This window comes from Nelumbo lutea, chromosome 2 (genome assembly GCF_056320005.1).
Source record: "Nelumbo lutea isolate HS-2025 chromosome 2, American lotus-T2T, whole genome shotgun sequence".
Classification (NCBI taxonomy): domain Eukaryota; kingdom Viridiplantae; phylum Streptophyta; class Magnoliopsida; order Proteales; family Nelumbonaceae; genus Nelumbo; species Nelumbo lutea.
The window spans coordinates 66,725,075-66,737,280 of NC_142685.1; positions in this window are offsets into that span (position 1 = coordinate 66,725,075).

Consider the following 12,206-nt stretch of genomic DNA (forward strand, 5'->3'; position numbering starts at 1 on the left):
ACTTACTACAAGCCTTTTGTGAAGCATGGTGTCCTTTAAGAACTCACCTCTTATTCCTCACGAGGAAGTGTCGATATCCTTGTGGGACTTAAAAGTTCTTGGTGGACTTCCGATTCAAGGAGAATTTTATGAAGTGATGCCAAGCTTGCAAGAAATCATCAGTCTTGAAACAAAAATATATTGAATGCTCAAAGATAGTTTTAATGACTTGATTTATTATCCAAATATTTACATGTATATATAGGTGTTTATAGAGAGTTTGAGTTACATCAAAACTTGATTACATTTGAAGGAGATAAACACAAGAGAGTCCAAGGAAATTGTGGCTCTTATGAACCGTATCCTTATCTTGTAAGAGGTTGGTCAGGTTATCCTTATCATGTGAGAATCGTATCCCACTATCTAACTTTCATGCCCCCTCAAGCTGAATGGAAGAACATACATTCATCTTGTCTCTAAAAGCAGCAAACTAGGAATGAGGTAAACTTTTAGTTAAAATATCTACAAGTTGGGCTTTAGTTGGAAGATAGCGGACAAAGAGTGCCCGTTGTAGAACAAGATCACGAATGGAGTGAAAGTCAACTTCCACATGCTTCGTATGAGCTTTGAACATAGGATTCCCACTGAGGCACAAAGCATCAAGATTGTCACACTAGAAGATTGGTGGAGTGAGTGAAGAGATGTGTAACTCCTTCAATAAATGTTGGGCCCAAATAACCTCCATAATAGCAATAGCCAGAGTCTAAAGCTCAATTTTGTACTAAAATGAGTAATAGTCAGTTACTTCTTTGCACTCTATGATATCAAGTTCGGCCCAATAAATACAACAAATTCACTAATAGAATGGCGGTCATCAGGGAAGCCTACCTAATCCGCATCAGTAAATGTCTGAATTTGGAAGGAGTCTGAGGTCTGAAGTTGGAGGCCATAGGTAAAAGTTCCTTTCAGATACCGAAGAATGCATTTAACTACACTTCAATGTGTAGTTGTGGGCTGAGAGAGAAATTGGCACACTTTATTGACTGCAAAGGCCGCATCAGGTTTGGTAATGGTGATGTATTGGAGAGAGCCAACCATTCTTCAGTAAGTTGTTGGATCTGGCAAGGGAGTGCCATCAATGTTGGAGAGCTTGCAGTTAACTACGAGGAGCATGTTCATGGGCTTAGCATAAGTGAGACTAGATTTCTCAAATAAGTCAATAATATATTGGTGCTAAGAAAGAAGAAACCCAAATGACATACGGGACAACTTAATGCCAAGAAAGAAGTGAAGTTCACCAAGATCCTTGATGGAAAAACACTTACATAGTGTAGTAATGAGTGAATTTACAGCAATGGGCTGATTATCGGTGACAATAAGAGCATCATGTTCACTTTGCATAGCTTGTTGCCATTCAAGATACTTCTTAGCAGCAGTGTAAGATGTGGGTTCAATTGATGCAGCTTCAGCAAGAAAAGCCTCAAGAAGTCAATGTCATGATCGTCAGGGAACAACACCCAAGGGAACAATAGGAGCACGACGAAGGACATCCTCTAAGGGAATAATTTTGTGATGAGGTGTTTCTATACCAAATTCAAGAGAAGGTACAACAATGGGCCCAGTTGGTGGAGATGGAGTAGATGCCATGGGCTCAAGCGACGTTGTAAGTGGTGAAGTGGAATTTGAATTATCCTATATGGGCTTGGTTGGAGCTATAATAGGTTATATGGGCCCACTAGTTTGAATTATTCTATAAGAGAGAAGGTACAATAATTTTGGTAGCATGGGCTGAGAAGGCACTGATGAAGCACTTGCGCATGGGGGAGTAATAACTAGTGGAGATGTACATGGGCCCATGGACCTCGACTGCAATCCAATAGTGGATGGAACAGAAATAAAAGTACCCATGGGCCGTGTGGAATGTGATCGTTGTGGTGAGTTCTCTACAAATGGAAAACAACCTTAATCAAAGTGTACATGCGAAGAAACAATCAGTTGGCCTATAGTAGGAAAATAACACCTATATCCTTTGTGCATAGCATTGTAACCAAGAAAATGCATAGTGATCAGATTTGTATTGAAATTTAAAATGATTATATGGCCTTAACAGAGGGTAACAAGCACACCCAAAGGTTTGAAGAATGGTATAGTTAGGTGGGCGACCAAAGAGTTTTTCAAAATGAGAGAGATTTCTAGTCAAAGGAGATGGAAGGCAATTAATTAAATATACAACACAGTGAGCAATATCATCCCAGAACTGAAAGGGAAGAGAAGCATGACTAAGGAGGGCCAAGGTAGTCTTAGTGGTGTGGGGGTGCTTGTGTTCAGCAACACCATTTTGCTAATGGGTGTGAGGGCATGATACCCAATGAGAGATACCGCATTCAGCAAAGTGTTTGGAGAGTCATCAGAATTCTCCTCCCCAATCACTTTGAAAATACTTGATTTTAGTAAAAAAAATGTTCTCCACATTGTGTTGAAATTGAAGAAAAATAGTAAGCAAATCTGATTTGCAAGCAATAGGATATAACCATGTGAAACAAGAAAAATGATCAACAAAGATAACATAATAGCGGTATCCATTATTTGAACTATAAGGAGAAGGACCCCATACATCAGACATAACTAATTCAAGAGGGAAACAAAACTGAAAATTCGAAGGCTAAAAGGGTAATCGATGCCCCTTGGCACATTGGCAAGAATAGCAAAGAGAACTAGACATATCATTATTTATATCAACACCTAATGATGCAAGAACTTGGCAAACCACACAAAGAGTCGGATGGCCCAAACAAGCATGCCATTGAAAAGAGCTGACACGAACACTGCTAAAATGTTGAGGAGAAAAACTATTAGAGGAATTAGTTGTTGAAGGAACTAGGCGATAAAGAATATTAACATTGGGACCATGGAGCACTTCCTTCCTTGTGATAGGATCCTTAACAACAAAAAATGATGGATGGAATTTAAACACCAAGTTATTATCTTTTGTAAACTGAGATACTGATGACAGATTCTTAGAAATGAAAGGAACAAAAAGTAAGTTGTTAAGATGAAACATACAACTCTTGTGAGTAAAAGTAGAATGTCCAACATGACTAATAGCCAAACCTGAACCATTGCTTACTTGTACTTGATCTGTACCACTATAATCCGTTTGTGATCGTAGATTGCTGAGATCTGATGTCATATGATTTGTTGAGCCCGAATCAAGATACCAATTAGGATTAAATGTTGAAGGAAGCATTGTTGTGTTGGCATGATAGGCTTGCATAGAATTATTGTTTTGTTCACCATGAAAGGAGACATCGAATTGTTGACGGCAAGTGAGTACAACATGACCAGGGCGGTTGCAAAGTTAACAAACAACTCCATTGTTTGAGTGATAATTATTGAAATTCTGACCATGGCCATGACCACCAGAACCGCGACCTTGTCCACCCCTATTGTTGTTCTGGGAACCACGACCACCATTATTCAACCCTCGTCCACTAATCTAATGTGGACTGTTACGATTTCCAACATGAGCCATATTGGATGCAGGAGAAATTGGATCTAAATTGGATGAATGTTGGTGTTGTTGCTGAAGTCAAATTTCATGGCTTATAAGAAGTTCCTATAGATCTTCAAGGGTGAGAGAATCTACATCTAATCTTGTAGTAAGAGAAGTTACAAATGATTCATTTTCTGGCCTGGGGCCAACAAGAAAATATAATATCATATCATTATTCAAAACAAGTTCAGAAACTGCTATAAGGTAGTCAACAAAATAGTTAGTTTTCTGGATGTATTCATGCATAGGGCTCTCACCCTTCTTCATGGTTTGAAGCTAGAGTCGTAGTTGAAACACACGTACTCAAGAAGGTGATCCATACATTCTAGAAAGGTCTTGTCATACTACAGTTGTTGTTGGGAGCCCAACAACTTAGGTTGTTACACTTTATAATAAGGAAGAGATGATCCAACTCAACATGAGATGATCAAAGTGCCACCATGTATCTTCTAGAGGGTTATCAATCATCATAGTGGGATTTAAGGGATATGAAATTTTGGAGAAAAATGATCAACATAATAGCGGTATCCATTATTTAAACTATAAGGATAAGGACCCCATACATTGGACATAACTAATTCAAGAGGGAAACAAGATTGAAAATTCGAAGGAAAAAAGGGTAGTTGCTGCCCCTTGGCACATTGGCAAGAATAGCAAAGAGAACTAGACATATCAATATTTGTATCAACACCTAATGATGCAAGAACTTGACAAACCACACGAAGAGCCAGATGGCCCAAACAAGCATGCCACTAAAAAGAGCCGACACGAGCACTACTACAAAGTTGAGGAGAAAAGCTATTGGAGGAAATAGTTATTGAAGGGACTAGGCGATAAAGATCATTAACATTAGGACCACGGAGCACTTCCTTCCCTGTGATAGGATCCTTAACAGCAAAAAATGATGGATGGAATTCAAACAGCAAATTATTATCTTTTGTAAACTGATATACAAATAATAGATTCTTTGAAATGGAAGGAACAAGAAGTAAGTTGTTAAGATAAACATACTATTCTTGTGAGTAAAAGAAGAATGCTGAGATCATACCACTATAACCAAACCCGAACCATTGCTTACTTGTACTTGACTTGTACCACTATAATCCATTTGTGATCATAGGTTGTTGAGATCCGATGTCATATGATTTGTTAGCCCGAATTAGGATACCAATTAGGATCAAATGTTGAAGGAAGCATTATTGTATTGGCATGATAAGCTTGCATAGAAGTATTGTTCTGTTCACCATGAAATGAGACATTGAACTGTCAACGACAAGTGAGTACAACATGACCAGGACGATTGCAAAGTTGACAAACAACTCCACTGTTTGAGTGATAATTATTGAAATTCTAACCATAGCCATGACCACTAGAACCGTGACCTTGTCCACCCCTATTGTTGTTCTGGGAACCATGACCATCATTATTCAACCCTCGTTCACTAATCTGATGTGGACCATTACGATTTCCATCATGAGCCATATTGGTTGCAGAAAAATTTGGATCTAAACCAGATGGATGTTGGTGTTGTTGTTGAAGTCAAATTTCATGGCTTATAAGAACTCCCTACAAATCTTCAAGGGTGAGAGAATCTACATCTAATCTTGTAGTAAGAGAAGTTACAAATGATTCATATCTTGGCCTAAGGCTAGCAAGAAGATATAATATCATATCACTATCCGAAACAAGTTTAGAGACTACTACAAGGCAGTCAGCAAAATAGTTAGCTTTTTGGATGTATTCATGCATAGGGCTCTCGCCCTTCTTCATGGTTTGAAATAGATTTATCGTTGAAACACACATGCTCAAGAAGGTGATCTATACATTCTGGAAAGGTCTTGCCATACTGCAGTTGCTGTTGGGAGCCCAACAACCTAGGCTGTAACACTTTCTAATAAGGAAGAGATGATCCAGTTCAACACAAGCTTATCAAAGCACTGCCATGTATCTCCTAGAGGGTTATCAATCATCATAATGGGATTTAGGGGATCTACAATTTTGGAGGGTGGCTAGGTCATTGAACCATCAACAAGGCACATAACATCATGAGCAATAAAGATGGGAAAGAACTGAGCTCGCCAGATGTTATAGTTCTCATTGGTCATGACATTGGGCATTACCGTGATTGAAGTGGTAAGGAATGAAGGTAGACTAGTATTTGACTATTTAGAAACTACTACAACATCAGATTGGAATGAGAGGCTACCTTGACCATTAAGAGCCATTGTTGGCTTTGATACCATGAAATATAAATATATTGAATGCTCAAAGAGAGTTTTAATGACTTGATTTATTATCTGAGTATTTACATGTATATATAGGTGTTATAGAGAGTTTGAGTTACATCAGAACTTGATTACATTCTAAGGAGATAAACATAGGAGAGTCCAAGGCGGTTGTGGCTCTTGATTACATCAAAACTAAGCCTTTAATGTGTTGTTGTGGGGGTTGCTACCGGCATAGGACTTACGATGCATCAACTAGCAAAGAAGTCTTCTAACTATGCAAAGGACTCAGTTGGACTCTTACAACAAAAAAAGAGAGCTCTTTGACAACCCTTCTTGATGACTTCAATCATATTTTTAATTGCAATGACTTTGAGTATCTTGTCCATTACATAGTGGAACCGCATAACTCTCATCGCTTTGCCAAACAATTTGTCTATTGTCAAGATCTTCTAGGAACTCTATAAAAGGACATCAGGATAACAAGTAGCTTGTGTTCTTATGAAAATGTAGCATTTACAAGGATTCTTTGTGTAAAACAACAATCACTCAGTGGCCTACTTTGAACAATAAAGTCCATGTAATAAAGCACTATGTTGCTTAGTGGGCTAGAATTGTTAAGAACCATTTTGATCACAATCTAAAGGATCTTGCTAATAACATGGACTTTATAAACAAGAAAATACTTAGTCTTAATCCTCTTGTTGAAACCTCAAACAGTAAAGGTGGCAACGTGGATGACAATGTCCCAAAAGACCCTTCTTCCCTTAAGGATTTTAGTGAGAAGGATGTTCCTTTTCCATGCACTCTTCATGATTCAAACCCCATCTTGAGGCCATTTATGTCATTAATCTCATGTAAGGGACCGAGCTCTAGAGATTTGCTATAAGAGGTTAATGTCCTATCAGTTGAAGCTACTAAGAGGTGGAAGGAAGTGACCACAACAATGATCATTGCAATTTCAAGAGTCAAATGAAAGATGAAGGAGAACCCCCTACAAAGAAGAGCAAAAGTGTCTCATAAAGCGACAAGTCAATGGCTCATTTTTTAAAACGTCACTCACGATAATGCTTATGCAGTTAATTATGCCCTTCCCACTCTGGGAGGTAAGCATGTGCAACAGATAAACCCAAGAGGAGCCTAAAGTTGAAGAGAAAGGTATAAATCCTAGAAGGTAGTATTGTCCAAGTCCCGATGCAATCTTTTGATGTTCATTCCAGTAACTGCTCTTTCATCCTCAAATCTATGCAAGGAGATAAGTCCATAATACTTTACTCTTTTTGTATCTTTTTATCAATTCCTTTATGAAGTTATTTTTTTCTAATTAAATGATTTTCCCATTAGGTTTCAAAAAAAGCAATGGGTTGAAGCGTTCATCAAAGCCTTTAGGGGATCAACTTGCCACAAATGCTATATTGGTGAAAAAGAAAGGAAGCCCTTTTAGCCCCTTTCAAGAAATTATAAGGTCACTAAATTACACTTTGCTAACCAAACTTAAAGATGCATCATTTAATCAAATCCCTAAGATCACTTCTCCTTAAAAGTTCTTATTGATTCTTATGTGACGACCATGAAAACATTATTAGAGCTCAAGGTAGCCATAAGGGGAAAGATGCCTATGACATGGGTTAATAGAAGGCAGAACTAGTAAACACGTTAGAAGCTTCATCATCCTCTTTGACCTTATCTTAGGAGGAGCATGCAAGCAACCTTGAACAAAATTCTATTGGGAGATGAATGCCTAATTGGAGTGATAAGTAAGGAATATTGTGTAAAACTTCAAAAATTGTTTGAAAATTTTCAAATAACCACTACTAGAAAAATCATCTATAGAAGCAACAAAAAATGCATCTAAAAATAGAAAAAAAATGCCTCTAAAAAGAATAAGAGGCATTGAGGTGATTGCCTCTAAATGTTATAGAGGCACTTGACTAATAATTAGAGGCACATCTAATAAATGCCTCAAAAAATAAGATATTAAGGCACATAATCAGGCCTCTAAAATTTTCACTTAGGCATGAAAATGACAGAAAAAATGGACAACTCCTACCATTTCATAAATTATATTTAATACCAAAAATACCTTCAAAGTAATTGGGGCATAAAAATAACATCCATGAAGTGTCTCAATAATAATCCATTAGAACCATTGTATTGGACATTTATAGAGGCATTTTTTATCAAACGCCTCTAACCTATGCCTCTAATTATATATGTTTCTAGTTGTTAACAACTACTTTCTACATGTACATCTGTACAAGACATATCTGCTCTTAGCAATTCATCTACTGACCTATAAAAGAAAACAAAAAGCATTTCATCTAATGTTTTTTGTTTGGTTTAGTTCAACAGAAAAACACCCTCTCCCTATATGTTGTGGAGATCGGTCCATCCAACCAAAGCAATAAAGTTGATAGTTACCCATATAGTTTGTTAGGTTCAAATTTTTAGGTTCCATTTGATTTGCTGTTGGAATTGGAATCAAAATCTCTCAGAATCAGAATCGGAATAAGTTGGAATGGGATTTTCATTCCCAAGGGAGGGAGAGAAAATGACCATTCCCTTAAATGGGGGAATGCCATTCCATCAATAATGGGAATTAGGTTCCAATTCTACCCAACCAAAACAGTTGGAATTAATTGAAATTCCAATTCCCATTCTAGACCCCTATTCCTATGAACAAATGGATCCTTAGTTTATAGTTTCTTTTTTTATTATTTTTATTTTTTTACTAGAGCTAATAAGCATGAGAATATATGTTTTAGTTTCTGACCAAACACTTATAGCAACATTGAGTAATAACATTTTTAGGTTGCATTTGATTGTAGTGCAAATTTCATTTGCATTGGAATAAATGTATTGGAGTGCAAATTTGAGATTATTTTTGTTTCAAATTTGTTATCTTGTTTTATTTGCATGCAAAAAGTAAAATATGAAGTAAAATGGTATGATTCCACCTTTATATGCAATAGATGGAGGTTGGAGAAGGATTATTTGTTTGAGAATAATGAGGAAGAAGCAAGATAACATGGTCCCCAATCTATATGAGAGAGAATAAGGTAGGAGGAAGGTGATGCAAAATTTACATTTTAGTGAGTGGAAATCAGATAAAAATACAAATTTTGTATAAGGTAAGGGTGCAATTCATAATTATAAATAATCAAAGGCAAAACTGAACCAAGTACAAAATTTGAATTTGGTTCAGATTCACACTACTACAACCAACCGCGACCTTAGGTTCAACTTTTTTTTTCACTTGGTTTGTTCCTCAAAGTAAAAGATACTTCTATTTGTTTACAGTACAAATTCATTTGCACTAGTATAAATGTATAGGAGTGCAACTTTTGATTTATTTTTACCTTCGATTTTACTTTGTTTCAAGTTTTATTTTACTTCATTGCATTGCAAATAAGGGAAAATCTATGTTGTTGGAATTTGCTTTTAATTCATTTGCACTCTCATACTTCTACATTGGTACAACAAAACTTTGGTTGTTGGGGAGTGTTTTTTTTTCCACATGACATGTAATCCGAATCACTCTCTTGTTCTTTTTGGTTAAAAGAATTTTGGTTGTGGGGGGCAAGAATGGAGATTCTTTTTTTCAAAGCAAGTTTTTAAATAGGGAAAATTTCAGTTTAGTACCCTAAACTTTGGGGGTAGTTTCAAGTCAGTATCTGAACTTTAAAACATGTCAATGCATTACCTAAACTTCTAAAAACTGTCAATTTAATTTATGTCATTAATAATCCGTCAATTAACTGACTATTCATTAATACCATTTTAAAACATGATGTCACATGTCATTTATAACATTTTAAAATTTCAAAATCACCCTTCTACAGAAGACTATTCATTATCTTCATTATTTTCATGTTACAGGCAAAGTCAGAGGAACATCATTGAAGCAGGCACGACGAAATGGTTGAAAAAACGAATTCAGTTAGAAATTCTACCAGCTTTTCCGATGGTACAATTGGAACTCCAACTGAACTACATTGCTGAAAAAGTTGGCTCAGATCTTAATATCTAACATTCCTTGAAAACAAGAGAGAACTCAAGTTGAACTTTTGATGCTTATAGGTTCTCCAGGAATGTTCTATGATATAACTAGTGAAATTTTTAGTGCCTGGGATGAAAGGAAAAATAGTAGGAAGAAAGCTGAAACTGTCTATAATGTATGTGGACGACCATCTCCGAGAAATCCAAATCACTGACTATTTAAATGCATAAAACAACATAACTTCATCTCAAAGCACAAGAGGCCGTGATTTTGGGAACTTATCTTTTTCTGAGTCTCCCTGACATTCAAACCGACAATGGTGAATTAATCAATAGGGCTTAATTAGAACTAAGTTATCATTAGGTAGCAGTTGTAGACAATAAGGTTATAATGGAGGTTGGGTCTAATAATGTATACGAGTACAACCTCGTTTATAACATCTAAACCATCTTGCATTTCTGTGGAGTAAGGGAAAAGCTGTGAGTACCGTTGCCATTCATCTGATCCACTTACCATCCATATCCCCCCTTTAATTCTGGCTCTAGGAGGTGATAGCCAGTAGGGGTGTAGATATGGGGCAAATTGGTGGGGAGGAACTTATGCATTGGGAGAAGGTGCGGGAAAAATTAAGGTACCTGCAAAGAGAAGATTTTTGTTTCTGTAAGATTAAGGCCTCTGAATGCAAAGGAGATTGCGAGGAACAAGGTATCAGATTGGGAATGCATCAATGATAACACCATTATATTTAGGAGCAGTCTTCTCGAGTGATCCATGTATCCAACTGCATATACATTTGGAAGGGAACTATTTATTTTCTTTAATTTGGATAATTGATTCACTTATGTACTGAATTTGGGGATGCAAATTTGCTAAAAAGCTTAAGTTTATGAGACTCACTGGTGGGATGGGGGAGGGGTAGTCGCGAGGAGGATCCATAACGTTCTGTGAATCAGAAACTAGATATTTCTGCTCTGTTAAGATGTTGGATCTCTTTGTCCATTTCTTCACAAGGATGTTTTACCTTGTTTAGGATTTGTTTTACCAATTAATGTTAATGATCCTGAAGTCCGCTTTGTGCGGTTAAGATATTGCAATATAGCTGGTCTTCTGTATTTATCCAAATATATAATAAGAATTGAATTTAAAGTAATTTGTACAAACAAGTTAATTTTTTTTAATTCTTTAGATTGTTCTTCTCAGATATACGGAAATTTATATGATTGTGGGCGTCTTCAAAACGTGTCATTTGTTTTATTTTCACAAAGGGCATTGTAAAGAAAACTAAATGACGTCCAAAGGGTATTTGTGTCATTTAATATGCCGATTTATGTATGTAAACTATTTTATACTAAATTGATAGTTTTTGAAAGTTTGGATACCGTAGTGACACGTTTTGAAGTTTGGGTACTAACTTGACAATACCCCCAAAGTTTAGGATACTAAACTGAAAATTCTCCTTTTAAATAAAAGAAAGGAAATGGCCATGTCAGCATAAATAACACTTTTCCTTACCAAATTACCCCTTGAATGGCGAATTAGGGGAAATGGTCATTTAGGTTAGGGTTAGACCAAATTTTTTTGTCTCTCTCTCTCTCTCTATTCTACCTCTCTCGCTCAGATCTGGCCTCCACACCATCTTCTCTCATTCAGATCTTGAAGGTAGTCGTTGCATCTCGCTTAGATCTGGCAACCACACCACCTTCTCTCGCTCAGATATTGAAGGTAATCATTGCATCACCCTCTCTCTCGCTTAGATCTAGCCGCCGCACCACCTTCTCTCGCTCAGATATTGAAGGTAATCATTGCATCACCCTCTCTCTCGCTTAGATCTAGCCGGCGCACCACCTTCTCTTGCTCAGATCTTGAATGTAGTCACTGGTTCATTGCATCACCCTCTCTCTTGCTTAGATCTAGTCGCCACCTCACCACCCTCTTCGTATCTTGTTGTCGTCATATCACCTTCTCTCTCGCTTAGATCTTGAAGAAGACGATCTACTAGTTTGAAGATTTGAAAGAAGACGATCATAAATTTCAAAGATATTTTATGTTTCTAAACAGTTGCAATGCATTCTTTTGAATTTGGAATGTAAATCCCCATCGAGGGTTCTACAAATTTATGCAAAAAAATATATTTTTGTTTTTGTTTATCTAATTGTTTGAAATTCTTTTTGAAATTTTATTGCAACAATCTTTGAATTCAATGTCTAACTTTTGTTTATTTTTTGAAAAAAATTATCATTTTATTAATTTGCTTGTAATTTTTTATTTTTTCTAAAATATATAACTGAAAAAATCTTTTTTTTTTTAATTTTTTCTTTTTTAGTTGATATTTTTAAATATTTATCATTTTATGTAATTTTTTGTAGGTTTTTATTATCTTTTTGAAAATTTTATCACTTTCTTGTGTTTTTTTTTTACAATTTTTTATTTTTTTATAATATATAATTTT